This window comes from Amblyomma americanum, chromosome 2 (assembly GCF_052857255.1).
Source record: "Amblyomma americanum isolate KBUSLIRL-KWMA chromosome 2, ASM5285725v1, whole genome shotgun sequence".
Classification (NCBI taxonomy): Eukaryota; Metazoa; Arthropoda; class Arachnida; order Ixodida; family Ixodidae; genus Amblyomma; species Amblyomma americanum.
The window spans coordinates 71,753,729-71,769,952 of NC_135498.1; the positions used below are offsets into that span (position 1 = coordinate 71,753,729).

The 16,224-nt window shown below is 41.4% G+C and overlaps 1 long non-coding RNA gene across 1 annotated transcript; it reads right to left on the minus strand.

Annotated features, from left to right (window-relative positions):
* Nucleotides 1–421: 421 nt before the first annotated feature.
* LOC144118680 (uncharacterized) lies at nt 422–6,978 on the minus strand. The gene is made up of 3 exons (XR_013312108.1): nt 6,935–6,978; nt 1,498–1,560; nt 422–562 (listed from the first exon to the last, which is right to left on the minus strand). It is a non-coding gene; the product is annotated as an uncharacterized LOC144118680 (long non-coding RNA).
* Between the last annotated feature and the right edge of the window lie 9,246 nt (nt 6,979–16,224).

A 16,224-nucleotide genomic window follows, 5' to 3' on the forward strand; every position in this document is an offset into this window, starting at 1 on the left:
TGGTGTCAAACGGCGGGTGGCGTCATCGTTTTCACTTTGTGCTGCCAGCGTTACTTTTATCGTAATGAATAAGAGAAGGAAGCCTGATTTCAGAACGCTGCACTACCTTCCTCAGAATAAGCCCCGCCTATATTGACCGTATCCATTCAATGTATATAGATTGTGATTATTATCTACTGCCATCTGATCAAAGAGGGGGTGTGAGCATCGTTTTCAATGTGAAACCCTTCTGCCTGAATTTGGCCACCGCCATGTGGCACTTTACAACCAGAAAATTTTTAAATCACAAAGCGATGGCTGTAGACTGCGAAATATTAAGCTAAGTAGTGGCATTTTAGAATAGTTATTGACAAAAAAGGCAATGTTTGACAGGGAAGACTTTGTTCTTTTGATTGTATGTTACGAAATGAGCAAATACAAATGTCGTTCACTGCTCGTATTTATTCAGCAACAGGGGAACTTCATTCCTTGCTAGCCATGTCTTCCGCCCTCCCCTTGTTCATCTCATCCATAATGTATAGAGGAATGGCCTCTGCTCCATTGGGTGCCATTGTTAGCAGCGCTGAAAGCAAATGAGCAGAGAAACGTGTTAGGAAGTTTGCATTGAAGTGTTTTAAACATTGCGGCTCTATTCTAGCCGTTCATAGGGGCGCAATTGCGTCATAATATTTATGAGAATGTTTCTTTAAGAGGAAACGCGTGTATTTACAAATATTCGCAATGAAAACTTGACTGAGTGGAGAACAATGTTAAATAAGAAAATTTTCAGAAAGCAGTTGCTTCCAATAAGTTTCATTTTGAACCTATCACTATGTCCGGTCTAGAAGGCGATCAAATAAACTGTCGAAAGTTGAAACTAATGACAGGACCCTGATTACTCCTGTGATTAGACTAATCTCGGCCAATCTCAACAATTTTAACTTTCCACAGTGTATTAGATAGTCTTCTAATCCGGATATGCTGATAGATTTATAATCGACTTTATTTAAAACATTTTCGTGGTGAGAATTTTCCTTTTTAATTTGGTCTTTTAGGAAAATCTGCATTCATATTTGTTTGTTAGTTGAATGCGAGCGTAGTTCACTGCTTCGCCGATATATAAGAGCGATATATAAGCAGCAGTGCGCTTTCTGGTAAAAAAAATTAGTTAAAAATTTCCCGTGCGAAGTTTTTTCACGGTGATAGGCTTGGGCAATAGGATTAAGTTAACCAGAGCAGTTAGTCTTTTCTCCCATGACAGCGGCATTTAAGATTGCTGACAGAAGGAAGACAGACGGGTGGGAAAGGGGCAGAAACTCCTCTAAACTACTGTTTAGAAGGTGCGGCTTTTACGCCAAAGGGAGCAAATATATCTACGGCTGCAGCGGGGACTGATAATTTGAGAAAGTTTCGGTGTTCTTCTTGCCGCGGTTATAACTTTGTGCCCCCCACCCCCAACTTAGGAAAAATGAAAGTGAAAAATATTTCGCATCCAAAATTTTTATTTCGTACACTTACCAAGCATGGCGGCCACCAGACACAGGAGACTGACTGCGAAGTTGTTGGACATGTTGGCTTGGCCTGCAAAATAATAATTTGTCTCTGGCTTAAAGTGCAGAAAAAATAATCTAGGCTTGTACACTAGTTCGCGACTATAAAGATGAAGTAGTGCGTCTTTTGTAGTATTTTATACAACCTCGCCGTTAGGAATAGTTGCTTCAGGGTCCATTTGACATTGGTTCTGGGTTTAATTTTACTCTGAGCTTTCTGATGTAGTGAAATGAAAGGCAAAGTTTCGAAAGTTTCAACATGTGCCCCTGCGATTTCTTCGCTTTTGTTAAGTAATGGGAATGTCACTTCAAGTCATTCGCATAAAACATATAATGGCTGAAATATAAATCAAATGAGCGAACACATAATAAATCCTACGCCCCACACCACAGGTTTCAGCATCTGCGCTACTCACAGGCTGAAGTGCGCACAAACGCACATCTTTGAAGCCAGAATGAAAAGAATACGCACCAGGATAGAGGCTGAGATAACGGGAACAGAAAAGGTTACAATTCAAGAATTCTAAAGTAGACACAGTAAATGTACGGTGTTCAATCAAATCCACAAAAAAAAAACGTGCGAATTGCTTTAAATAACAAGTTTTATTGCAACAAATGTTATCCTAATGAGTGAAAGGACGCTGCTAAACACTGTGCCTGAATTATAGCATATTAAGCAATCCAGCAGGCAAATCAATTACCGCGGTCATCATGCAGCGAGTTATAGTTTTAGAAAAATTGTTTTTTGGCAGGGTGTGGCGCTGCGTTTTTGATGGAACCTGCAGCCGTGGCTCAGTGGTAAGGCTCTGAGCAGCTCGGCCCAGCCCACCGTCGTAAATCAAGCGCAATAGGCACTGCTGCATCTGAGGGCATATTTTGGAACAGGTGTTGGTAATGAGCGTGCACACCGATACTTTTGTTCATTTAATCGCCGACGGAGGGCTATAGGAACAGTTAGGAAACAATTTCTGATGTTTTTCTTCTTTAGAAAAACATTTCGACATCACGTTTGGAGTTAAAGTAAAAGATATTTATTATCCTCCCGGTCAGGTCTGTCCTGTGGGCAGCTAAGAATCCCAGGCGTAGAGGGGAGTTTCTTTTTTCAGTCCAGCTAGAAGTGTATCAAATACTACGATTACCAAAATACAGATGTTAACAACTTCCCAGTGGTGACATTATCCTGACCATATGATTTTGGTGTCAGCACAGAGTGCACTGCACTGTCGGCACGTCGCTGCAAGCTTGTTTGCTTAGAGGTCGCATTTTCCGTTAGCGATATTTACCAAATCCAGCTTTGAAAAGTAGCAATGAGCTTTTCACGTCAGGGTTGGTCTGTGAAATCGAGTTACGCAACACCCTTAGCGCAGCCCTAACATTCATCTGAGATATGAGAAATGTAAGAAATAAACCTCCGAATTCAGAAACTACAAAATGTGCAGTAGACGGTAGCATTGTTTTACTCACCCCTCTATAGTCTGCAGGTAAGAAGTCACAGCAGGTGTGTAAGTTGTACCCGTTATGAAACAAATTCCAGTGGTGTATAGCTTATATAGTGCGCGAAAAAAACAGCGGATCAATTATTGATCGAGTATGAAGCAAAAGAAATAACAAAAAATACAAGACGAGCTGTATGGCCTTTTCATAGATGTCTGTGAAGATAGAAGACAGAAATGCCGAACAAATTCTGTTTTTTGGACATTTCGAAAACATCGCATCACTGAGATACCTTACAGGACACATAGATGAGAGCAATGTTAACTGCAGTGATATGAAATGCCACAAACGACGTGTTGGACGCCATCTGAAATGAAGTTCGTCATGTCGTGGCATATTCCTTGTTGTGATGGACACATTTGTCTTGGACGAAAATATGTTGGGCCTCTGTCGACCTGCTAATCTCGTGATTCGAAATGAAACAAGGCTATCCCAGTCACTTCAGCGAAATTCCTCGCGCTCTTCTCATCTGCCAGAGTATTATCGGTGGCGTTTTTAGGTCGCGATAGCAAATACGCCGCATGACGCGATATTTCAGATTCCAGACCCAGCGTATGTGCGCAGGAGCTGATGATTAGTTTGCGTATTAGTATGTAATTAGCTGTGAGAATGGTTATTTGGAAAGATTTATTTATCACATTTATTGGAATCTAGACGATAGTTCTTTAAAAAAAAAGTAATGAAACTATTAGGTAGGCTTAGATTCCAGGATTTTGACGTTGTGTCTTTAAAATATTAAGACAACGCATAAAAACAATAACAATAGCACACAGGCAGAGGCAGCACCAAACGCCAGCAGACGACAGCAATATATCCGTTACTATCAGTAACTGATGCTTAGAAAAGCACACACGAGAATTGGCTGCTTTTTTGACCTCCTTTTAGCTTCTTGTGGTGGCATGAACACATTTCCTTTTAGTGCAAGCTCTTCACGCGTCGTTTTCCGCTGACAACATGGCAACAAAGAGACGGTGTCATTACACTGCCGCGTTCAAGTGAAACGTCGCGAAGGGTAACAGCAGTTTCGAAATCTGTTAGCCCGTTGGGACATATAAATGCAGGTAAAGAATTTTCGCCGTTGGAGGGGCATGGAAATTATGGTCACCGAGTAGCAACTAGGATGGCCTTCAGGGGCCCAAAGAAAAGCAGCCATTCAGAACTGGACTCAGAAGTGGCTGTGTTCGTGAAATCGCGGAGGTCAGCGTCACATCCAGTCACCAGAGAAGTGCTACAGTCCCAAGGGAGAGCGCTGGCAAGAGAGTCAGACATTCAACCGTACCAGTGGAACCCTCGAGCTAATTCCAACACGCCGTATTAAGCGCGCGTCGCTAACAGTCAGATTGCTGCAGCCTGAGATGACATGCCTCAAAACTTGGTTGAGCGCTTGCTCCGAAACTTCAACATTTAGAGTGTGTTTGATGGCGCAGAAGATTGGGAACTGTATGAAGAGGGCAGTGATAATGAGGTCAGCGATGTTTCTTTAGCGTGTTGTCTCTGCTGTCGCTCTCACTTGAAAATTCGTCCGGCTTGTGCTCGAGAAATGTTTTCTCTTTGGCAATTAACTTTCCGTTCTGGCCTTAAAATCTTGGCGGGACAAGATTCGCATCAATTTTTGTTCGCAGCCTTACACTCCAAGTCAATTCCGCGCTCATTAGGAGCTGTGAATCAATTATCAACTTCGTTAGAAAGCAAACCTGGATCCAAGACCAAGAGACACTCAAACGTCTTGCTTGTATTTTAGAGCGGGACTGAACGAGTCTATTTTATAGCGGCATGCTCTGAGACAACTGGCCAATTGTTCAACCCAGAACATATCAGGCCGCTGTGGCAGCAAAGAATGAATTCCAAAATTAGTGCCCACAAGGAAACGAATATTAAAAATAAGTAAAGTTGATGTCTTAACAACAACGACGAGATTTGCTGTTATTTGGGCTTTTTGCGTACAGAACACGAGAGCATGTGAACCAAACAATAATTACTTGCTTTCAATCAAACCATACATTGAGTGCCAAAAGTGAATTGAGGTATTATCAACCCTGGCGTTTTGCAGCAGGTACTGGTTGGTATTGAACAAGCATGGCACTCTTCATGCGGCGTAATTTTAATGCGATGATCTCTCTATTCTGGAATATTCTTTCCTGTTGCTGACAGCGTTCAGCCTATGCACATGCCTGTCGCATCGGCCTTCGATAATTTTTCAGAGACCCCAGTTCCGGTTTTTAAGCATAGCTTGCTTCATCTCCGAACACTGTCTTTTGTTTCTAGCTCCAGACTGGACACTGAACGCTTATCTCTCAGGATATTTTTGCTAGACCTCTTTCTGTTCCTGTTAGCCTCGCCTTGCAAGCTTTTTATTTCTGGTACAGTAAAAAAGGTATCGTCGCTCTCTCTGGCGAAATATTCTAAGTTCTAAATTAGAAGGCTGTGCTCAAAAATTTTGCTTACCCCAGACTAAGTAGCCTCTTTATTAATGAGAAGATTTCGTGCACTTCATTTACGCCATCTTGAATGTTTCTTGAGATAATCACTACTTTACCCAGACTTCGCAAAGATGTGCACAATATATGTCACCTTGTCTAGGTCCAGCGCATCCGACGCGATTCCGGACATTGCACTGATCTCCTGGCCGTCCGTCCGGCAGGAAATATTTTTTGATAATTCACACGCCTAAAATTTCATTTAGTTTTCTCAATGCAAAAAATCACAAAAAATAGCGAAGGCCTTCATTTGTGCGAACGCAACGGCTATGGTGGCGTGCTAAACCTCCTAAAGAATCCAAAATGAGCTTCATTTTAATGGAAAGGAAGAAAAAAATCATAGCGTCACATTGACAGGATGCCAATGAAAGTTGCAAACTTTTTGTGCTAATATTTCTTTGAAGGGAAACATCGTAAAACATTTTATATAAGTACACTTCTGTTACATGCTTTTAAGTTTCAATAGGCCTACGAGGACATGATTATAAAATTGTCGCTGACTTTAAGGAAGGCGTGTAGCCCAGAATGATTATTGCTTTTTTAAACTTGACAGAAAATGTATGTCCACAGAATGTCTTTTGAGCCCTAGACCCAAAAACCCATATTGTTCACCCCAAGGAATACCGCGTCGCGACACAGATAGTGGTGAAATCGGTTAGGGTGGTCTTCGCAGAAGCACAAAAGAAAAGTAGCCTGGCGAAGCATGCATAGAAATAACAGTACAGGACCTCTATGGATAGCTTTTACTGAAAACCTGATGCCTTCAACTTTCTATTTCAACGTAATTTAATGGCTCGCGATATGATTACTTGTCACTGTGCACTCTGAGAAAGGCTGTCGTAGAAGGCTCTGCAGCTGGGATTCTCATAAGTTTTATTATATTTTCTATTTATTTTCCTCTGAATTTTTCTAAGCCTTCACTACTGTCGATTTATTTTTGTTCATATAAACTGATGTACATTCGTGTTTGCTTGCAAGTGCCTCTGCGGCAACGATCGGATCCTTGACATTGTGCATCGACCAAACATTATAGCCGTTGAGGCAATTTCGGTATCCCCTTAAGTTCATAAGATCAACAGCTAGTATTGCTATTATACTACTGAGAAAAATATGCTGTGTCTACTTGTTACTTTCGTGTTCGAATGCATGAAGAGATTTTTCGGTTTGTTATCTACCCTACCAAATCTAAATCACTGTAGAAAAAAAAAGAGCTTTTCGAAATGAGTCGCTAAATGAGAACAAATTCGACAGTTATAATCGCTCGTAAAATGATTAACGTTATCTAGGAGCATCGCTGCTACCGGACATTCAAAACGGGGATTTGTATGCGGTACACTTTGATCAGCCACGCAAATAAGCATTAAATCCACTTATTGTGCCGTGTCGAAAAAGAATTCACATATTACGGGGAACTCATGGCCTTCGGGTACTTACCGTTAAATGCCTCAGAATACAGTCAAAGCTTTTCTGCTCCCGATGGTGATAGCAGCAAATGCATCCAGATGGGGTATATATACTTGTAGCAGGGACGAAGTGCCCTATTTTTTTGCTTCGAATGTCACAAATTTTCACGATAAAGCAGCCCATTCATGACAGGCAATTTAATCAGCGGCGGATTTCCATTAGCACGCACAGCTGAAATAAAAAGAAAAAAAGCTGTTAACTCCGAGGAAGGACCAAGTGAAGAGCAGTACTGACCAGAATGTCGGAAAGCCATTAATGAAAGCAGTGTTTGAATGACAGGAGTTTTATTGCTCGCCAGATTTTAATTACCACACAAAGCTGAAGAAAACAGCACAGTCGGACAATTTGGCCGTAAATGACGTCAGCTCTACACACGGACCGCAACAATATAAAAATATTTAATTAAGATACGAAAATTTTAACATCTAATTAAACATGCAGACTCGCAAGAAACTGCGCATATGGTCTGCACTTTCTATTCATTTCTGGTGTTCGCACGATTCGCACTTCTTCTTGCTCTGTCTTTCTCTTATTTATTGAGAAGCGCAGTAGCAAACATAAAGATTTATTATTTCCAATGTTTTTGTGTGATCTGAAATTACAGTTGATTTAAAAAACTTGTACAATTTATGAGTATATTATGACGCAATGATGTCCTTTTCCCCAGAGCTCTTGTTGGGGAATAATGTTCGCCTGCAGTTCGTCTTTCATTTGTGTTCTTGCATGGACGCTTTCCACTGCGCTCATTTATCGTCTGTGTTGAATTATTTTCAACTTACTGCCATTTTCAGCCGGGATATTTTGCGCTTGCATGTATTACTCTATATTTCTCGAAGCAATTGATCGAGTGCAAGGTTATCATAATGTCATCAGGACTGCTCAACTGGCAATAAGCCGTGCCTCAAATATGGATATATTCACCATCAGGTTTCACTTGATTTCATACTTGCACAATCCACACCTTCACACGATCTGAACAGATATAGCTTTAGAGTTAGTTTGTTTTCAATCATCTCAGGAGAACGGCAGAACGCCCAACCCGGTTCTCGAGGAAGACGTATTTCGCGTAAGCCTTGAAAACTGTATGCTCTGAGCAAAAATGAACACTTACCAACTCCCCCAAATTTGCGCTTTACTTGATGTTTTATATGGACGTTTGCGATAATTGGGCCTCCTATCAGTCTCTATCATTACTCGAAGGATTGTGAGACGTAATGTGAAATATGCTGAACTAATCCTCAGGATTCGAGCTGAAGACCAGCACATCTGTGAACTTAACCTATTAGAGACGATCGTACTTTTTAATGTACAGTTTAGTTTTGAAAGATTTCAGGCCAACGATTAATAGTTGCTTTTCAAGTGGCTCAAGCGTTTGCCACCAGAGGTAGGATGAAGCCCCTCAACTATGAATGTGTGTTTCTTGCCCTCAGTGTGTCATCCCTCCGTGGAGCAAGTTCAGGAAAGTTGTTTTGCACCAACTACAGCGGTAGTCGCTTGCTTACATTTTTCTTGCATCCGCGATCATGTACATATCATCATAGTATTAAGTATACAGCAGCGCGAAAGACAAAAGTGAATAGTGGATGCTTTGAATTCCCCTCATCTTTCAATTCTCTTGCACTATGATGAAGTACCTGCTGCTGTACTTTTTATAGTGGGATGTGTCTTCCTTCGTGCACAGTGCCGTATATCTGTTCCAGGTCATAGATCTTATAGTTTTCGCATTTTCGTGTAAAGAAACCGTTCTTTTTTCGAACAAGGAGGCCTTAAAGCTTGTTTCGCCAGTAGCTAGCTATCCTGAATAACATGTGGATGTGGCTTTAATCACTTGTAATGAATATTTGGTTATAAGAACTGCATGCGGAGTAGTGCAATCGGATGCGGTTATGCATTTGGCACATACTGTAAAACAGCAGAGATTCCTCCAGTTCAGTAAAGAAACCTTTGGAAGCGCGTGTTTTCTTATCATTTCCTGAGATGTTTTCAACCCCTAGTGACCATATCTTCATTTTGGGAAACTTTTTGTTTTTACCAGTCAAGACATTTTAACACACTGCTGGCAGGGATTGCGGGCTACAGGAACCGTTCGCGAAAACCGACTTAGGAAGTGTCCACGGGGCCTTAAAGAAAAATATGGTATGAAAACAGCGAGGAGAATTTAGCTTTTCTATCAATCGCGTAGGTCACCCGTTTTCCGTGAAGTCTGAGTACCACAGGGCGGTAACTATGATTTGCAATTATCACAGCATTGAGACAACATGTTTAGAAAAGCGGTGGTCGCCCACAGCGCACGAAAATGCACTTTTGACGGTAAATTTTTTTTTTCTCTTTACTATACTGGCATGACAGGAGTCGATGTGGGCGCCTAGATAATGTACCAACAGAAGGGCTACTCTTCATTATCTACGTCTCGAGATGCCGCAACCAGGCGTTCGCAGGCTCACTCGTCTCTCAAGATTTTTTTCACAAAAGAGAAATTTTCGTGCTCAAATTAGAGAAACAACAGCGGTGTTACGCCTCTAACTTCGAAACCAGTAAAGGAATTTTTTCGAAATTTCAGAAATCTGTTTTGCGCAATAAGAGTCTTTATGTGCAAAAATATAAAAACACCATTGGATTTTTTTGTCCCTCATGGATAATTGGGCTTCTAAAATGACGTAAGGTCATCAACACCTGGTATGAATAGGTGGCGAACAGAAGCGAGTAATGTGACTAGACGAACTGAAGTCGTCTTTTCAAGGAATTGATAGGATTTCTTCAATATGTTGCCCCAAACGCAGATATTTATCTCATCATGATGTTTTCTTTGTAGGCCAAGGTTGGGTCTGCACTCGTGGAGTTTGTCACTTTGACTAGATTCAATGTGCTATAAGCAAATATGTTTTTCGAGGCATTCTTGAAAAAAATATGCTTCTATATTCACGCAATCTTCTGTGTTGTGTATATGCGTATGGACAGAATTAAGTTCTGAGGTATCGTTCTAGGCTTGTGGAAAATTGAAGGCAAAAAGTGGACCGGTGGTTCTTATGAAGTGGAGAGGCATGGCTGATGATATGATTTCAATTGAACATCGTTGGATGAGCATCGCACGTCGTCAGAGAAAACAGAAGTAATTTTTGGCACGCAGAAAGTCGAACAAATGCTGCGAAAGTGGGCACACATAATCTAGACATTTTTGAAAGCTTCATGGGCACCACGCTTTGGCTTTGCGTTATTCTTTAAATTGTTACTCCGTACCTTTAATAACGAAACTTATATTAGTCAGTCTTTCAAGGAGCGCAGAAAGGACTTCTACATTACAATTGACCTCAAAAGAAATTGCTCCTTAGTAGGCTATTAGCTTCTTTTGTGCACAAAAAACAGAAATCGCAGTACCACCACCGCCGTGCGCATTTTTTACCCCGATACAAAAAGTTAAATTCCAGGGATCTTTATATGATATCTTTTGTTGACGATTGCATGAAGAGCGTCGCATGAATTGTTTGGTCTGTAATTTTGTAATATCGAGACATTCGTTTACGCGATATTACAAAATTAACAACTGTGCCATTTTTTTTTATAAAGTTACCAAATAACTGGTGCATCAATTTAACAGCGTGTGTCCATTACGTTCCGGCATTGTCGCTGGTTATTTGAGACAACTGTCAGTTGGTACTGTTCTTTGTTGGCTCGTTTGAGTAGTTTATCAAGTATTACGGTTGTCGAAAGGACCTTATTTTTTAAAGGTGCCCAGACTTCAGCGTTCGCTCCTTCCGTTCATTTAGCAGTTAACAAGCCATTTCGGAGTTTTACGCACGAGTCCTATCTGTGGCGTAGGCCGCCATGTAGCGGTGACTTCTGCACAGGTAACCTCTTAAGCTAGAACTTGCTAGGGTGTCATTCCCATGAACAATCTTGCTCAAAACATATTGAAATTAAATGCATTCGTTGTTGTTCGCAGAAAAACTCGTTCTAAACATGCGGCTACCGAGACAACGCAAACGGCATGTTCAGCTCATTTGCCCTAAATTTAAAATTACTCTGATGAATATGGATAAGAGCCAGGAATAATTCAAGAAATGAGAGATATCGGCTGGTCATTAAAGGTGTTGACAAACATTTGAGCTCCGGGAAATTAGAAATCGCTCTTCTATTCAACTAGCCTAGAGGCCCACATGTGCGCTACATAGACTGGTGCAATTAGTTTCACAGTATAAAGTAGCATAACAGACAGAAATTAGTAGAAGGGTACCGGGAGGTGGACGCTGCACTGGTTGAAAGCGGTGACAGGTTGTAATGGCGGAACATAAAAAGAAATTTGAGAAGATTGAAGCCCGCAAGCAATGTGAATCAGAACATGAAGATGAACGCCTTTACAGGGAAAAGCGTTTGACTTCTGAAGCATTCACATCCTCAGGGATCACACAAGACTGCCAAGAAATGATTCATGGCTAGTGGTAATAGATGGCAAGAACAGTCGGTGTGAGAAAAAAAATTTCAGGTGCGAAAATGGGCTGTTTACGTCGTGCTGAAGATGCAAACGCAAAACGTTTTGATTGGCTTTTTTAAACAACCGTGTCGAAGAGCATGAACGAGTATGGCAAAGCTTTTGAAACAACGACACGAATTTAGGCAACCTACGATTCTCAGAAGGTTATATTAATAAATTTTTATTCCAATTACTATAGATGCACGGGAGAGATGTTTGAAATGAGCCGGTCAACATTGTTTACAACTAATTGAGCTTCATTTATTAGATACGCCTGATACAGATTCCATATAACATATGCGTATAATATTACGGAGTGAAATAATTTAGTGCGAGGCGCATGTCTAGTTCTTCTACTGACTAATGAACCTTGCGCCTCACGAAACAAAGCGCTTTTGACACCGTGCTCAAGATACTGTTTATGTAAATATTTTATGGCTAGTTAGATGAAAAATTAAGGCGCCAATATCCTAATTGCAAAATTTATATTGGACAATGCAATATATGCAAAGGAAAAGATTAACGGCTCCTTTTCTTAGAGATGGCTCTAAACCTCTGTTCGACTCAGCAAAAATATTTGTAGCAGCAGCCTACCTCCTACACGGGCAGTTGAAATATCATGCAATTTATAAAGAAAAAGCAGCACTGAACCATTTAGCACGAAATCTGTGAATGGTTTTCAACTTTCTTTTCAATCTATACGCTTCGTGAAACAGAAATCGTGACTTTAGAGTCTGCAAATCCTTTTTCCTTATTAAAAGTTGATTATAAATTCAATCTATAAACATAAATTGCATTACAGAATTGTGCTACTATCATAGGGAAACATACGAAACAACCCCACTGAATTTTATAACAGAGTCTCTTTAGTCCGACTGACAGATGAGTAGATCACCTTTACAAAAGACATCGTACAGTGCTCTGATAGCGAAAATCTTCAAAAAGCCCCGATCAAATATCTATAACTTATTGGATTTGTCTTCTTATTGCTTCGCATGTACTGATATTTTGTCTTCTTTGTCGCTTGTTACTTCTCTTGTTATAATTGTTTTAAATAACATTGTGTATTTAGAGTACTATAGTAAAGTTCACCGATTTGATATTTTTCACTATAGTGAATTACGCTGTGTGTGCTTTGATACATTGTGTTTTGATACTGATTGATGTGTAATGAGCTGCTTAATCATTTGCTTGGTTTGTGCCTAACTTCAATGTCGTTTATGACTGTTTGCATTGTTTCTTTGTATTTTCTTACGTATATAAAGCGAACTTCGGTGTTGGTATTCGTTGACAGTGTGAATATAAATAAATATAAATAAAAAACATTATCTTCGACCAGATAGATTTATTGCCGTGCTTAAACGCCGCCCGATAAGTATTCATATAATCTATTTTAATAATCATTTTTAGTAGTTTTGAACAGTAGATGGAGCCCCTAATATAATATAAAGTACTTACTTTCCCATTTGTGTGATATCCTGGTACGATTATTATTTTAAACTCGTTTTCTCTAATCAAATTCAAAAGTGCCGTTTCGCTAGTGGTCAGTTTATTACTAAAGAGGCCTCGCCCGTTTAAACCTCTCTCCATCTTCTGGTAGGCGATAACCGTGAGTGTGTGTCACAGACCAGAACAAAACTATCGTTAACTGCAATCTTCCAGAGATAGCTCTACTCATTTCCTTGTAGCCTGAGGCCGCGCTTGGAAGGGTATCAGTTAGTTATTATTGCTTTAATTTTGAAAACAATAACAAAATAATTCGGTTGATGGCCATATTTCCTTGCTGTTCTGATATGTCACGGAGGAAAATAATTCCATGTCAAAAGACTGTTTTTTGAAGCCTATGATCGAGAAAAAATGTCATAAAGAGAGGAAATGGATAGGGCTTGCCTATTTAAATTTGCACGGATCTGTCCCGGTGAAGCATGATTGCCTCATGATGATTAGGTCATTACGAGTACGGCTGAAGTTTTGTTTCAGTTTGCCGTCAATGACATGAGCTCCTAATTAGACAAAATAAGACTGCAAAAATAAAAGATAAATTTTGTGGCAGTTTTTGCGGTCAGTCGTTTCGAAGAGACGCTCTTATAGCGCTTCCTGTCAGTCATGCTTCCAACCCTAAATGCATTAAAATGACTGCTATACTGACTAAAGTTTGGTTTGTCTAATTGAAAAAGAGAATGCACTTTCAGCTCAAAATTATCCTGAAAGTTTTGTGTGTCTAATTGAAAAAAGAGAATACACTGAGAGCTCAAAACTAACCTGAGAATTCTGATATGACGTTTTACATAAGGAAAAGAAAAATATGACGCCAATTCGCTTCCAGGTCGATTTTGGTGTTTCAGAAAAATACTCCAAGTGCATGGAGCATCAGTTCAATTCTTCTCGAACTGCAATCGTATAAAATTCTTCACAGCACCAAAATTTTGCTCAGTTACCATGCTTCTAGAAATTCATAAAAGTAAACACCGGTGTTTTGAAAGTAACAATAAGGATCGTACGTATCTCAAAAAAGTCGTTATTAACGACTTGCTTCATGCTACATAAAAAGAGCGATAACGCATTCTAGCCCCTCAAAGAAGTCATGTTGCTTACAAACTATTATATGTTCCTCTTAGATGCAGCAAAAGCGATTTTCTTTCTTAGGTATATTTCCGGCAGCGCCTACATCTCTGCATACTGTTAAGATTTCAGCTAAAATCTCTGGCGAATATATCTCTGGGCAGCTACTTATTACTGCTACAATGCGATAGTGTAACGAGCGAATTCTCATGTATCCCATATATTCCCAGATGTACTCGACATTCATAGATCACTCGTAGTCCTCCTCATACCCTTGCTGACGCACTGGTGCAGCGGTTGGGTGATGCTTCACCTGCGATTGCAGGTGCTCCGAGTGCTTAGCTTTGTGCGTTCTAGTTTCCTCTTCCTTCGAGACCAATCATTAAATTAACTGCCACCTGCCACGGTAGCGAGTTTGCTAACTATCCTGTGAACACGTGATGACGCCGCAAGGCCACGTAGCCAACCTGACTCCTAGGTTGAAGAGTTACTGTATAGAAACTCTAGAAGAGCTGCAGGTATGCTGTCCCTACGCCGCTCACGAGTCTATTGGATGAACGCGATCACATGGTTGAAAAGCCTCCATGCATTGCGGCGAAGCCAACTCGTTTGCACAGTTTATCACTAGATCGTTTCTGTCGGTCCATTCGTACACCTGCTACTCTCGTGTTTTGCGGCATTTTATTTTGTCCCAGAGGATATATTCACTGTAAGCGATGTTTTCTTAATAATAACACGGAATTTTTCATAAGTCTTCGCCGACTATTAAGAGAAAACCTTTTTGATTGGTGACGCTCACAACAGCCATCGCCAACCAACCACAAGACAGATATTTCGTTCGTAACGCATTCAGATAGTCCTTGGTGCAGCATACTCATTATTATGATCCTTTTTCACGAGATGAAACAGCAATGTGCTTAGAATAAATTATTTTTGGCAGCCAAAATTAAATTTATTGAGCTTGCAATTGCACAAACCACTGCTGCCATTTCCTGAGGATGCAAAAGTTGCGGCTTTCTCAAAATACGGGTCATTGGGGCTGCAGTATGGAGGTCCTGCAGACAACTCTATTTACTTACAAAGAAACTCGAATTGGCTGCTTTCCATGCCCGCGATGTTTCGCTCACAATGCGAACGCCGACAATGCCGACGCCAGATTTTCTGAAAAACGGAGTCCTTAACGCTATCGCCTAATCGCCTAATAATGCATCTCTAATCGCTGCATGTCTGAGAGACGTGTACCACAGTCACTCAGAATTAAGAGGATGTCTCGAGAGCCAGGCCAGTAAGCTGCACTGGGCGTCGCAATAGCCTGCTAATAGAAACCAAATGTTGGCAGAGACGCTTGAACTGCTTACGTGTGGGAATTCGAAAGCAGTATTGTTCCTGGGTGTCTTTTTTATGCTACTGTGTGTGTACATGTGTGGCAGCACAAGCCGTCTCACCCAGCACACGTGGCAGTGGGCGCCGATGAAGACGACACCAAGGAGCATCCAATCCTCCATCAAGGGCGTTGGTCACTAAGCCTGAGGAAATCATGATTGTCAGCATCCCGGTTGGACCTCCTCCTTCCGCTGGAGCCTCACGCGAGTCTGTTCCAGCTGGCTTCATGCAGCGCATCAAACCCTGCTACTACTGTCTATAACTCAGCCGATGTTTGCCACACCCCGGCCTCGTTCTCGATGGTGCAACAAAATGGTGACTCCGGACATCAGCTAGAAATCACTAACCCTGCATGGCCAACGCCGACGGCAACGCCTCCGCCTTCTCCGGTGAAGACGCCTCTAGCGATGCCTCTACGCTCTCTCTGCGCCTTAACCCGTTCTCGGCTCCCGATCCTCAGCTGTGGCTCGCCTAAGTAAGCAGCCAGTTCTCAGGTGCGCATCACCTCGCAGACAAGAAGTTTCACCTCGTCGCTGCGTCGCTTACTCCCGAGGTTACCGCCGAGATACTCGATGTTCTTTTAACGCCACCCGCCTCGGGACTGTTTTAAACGTTGGCTGCAGCACTCATGAAGCGAATAAGACAGACAGACCATCGCCTCCCACAACAAGTAATGTCTTCTGAAGAACTGCGGGACCGCAAACCTACCCAGTTGCTGCAGCGGCTCCCAAAGCTCAGGCGGCAAGACTGCCACCATCACCCGAGCCTTCCTGAGTGGACTGTTTCTTGAACGCATACTCTCGTTAATCCGCACGGTGGTCATCACCGCACTTGGTTTGTCTTTGCA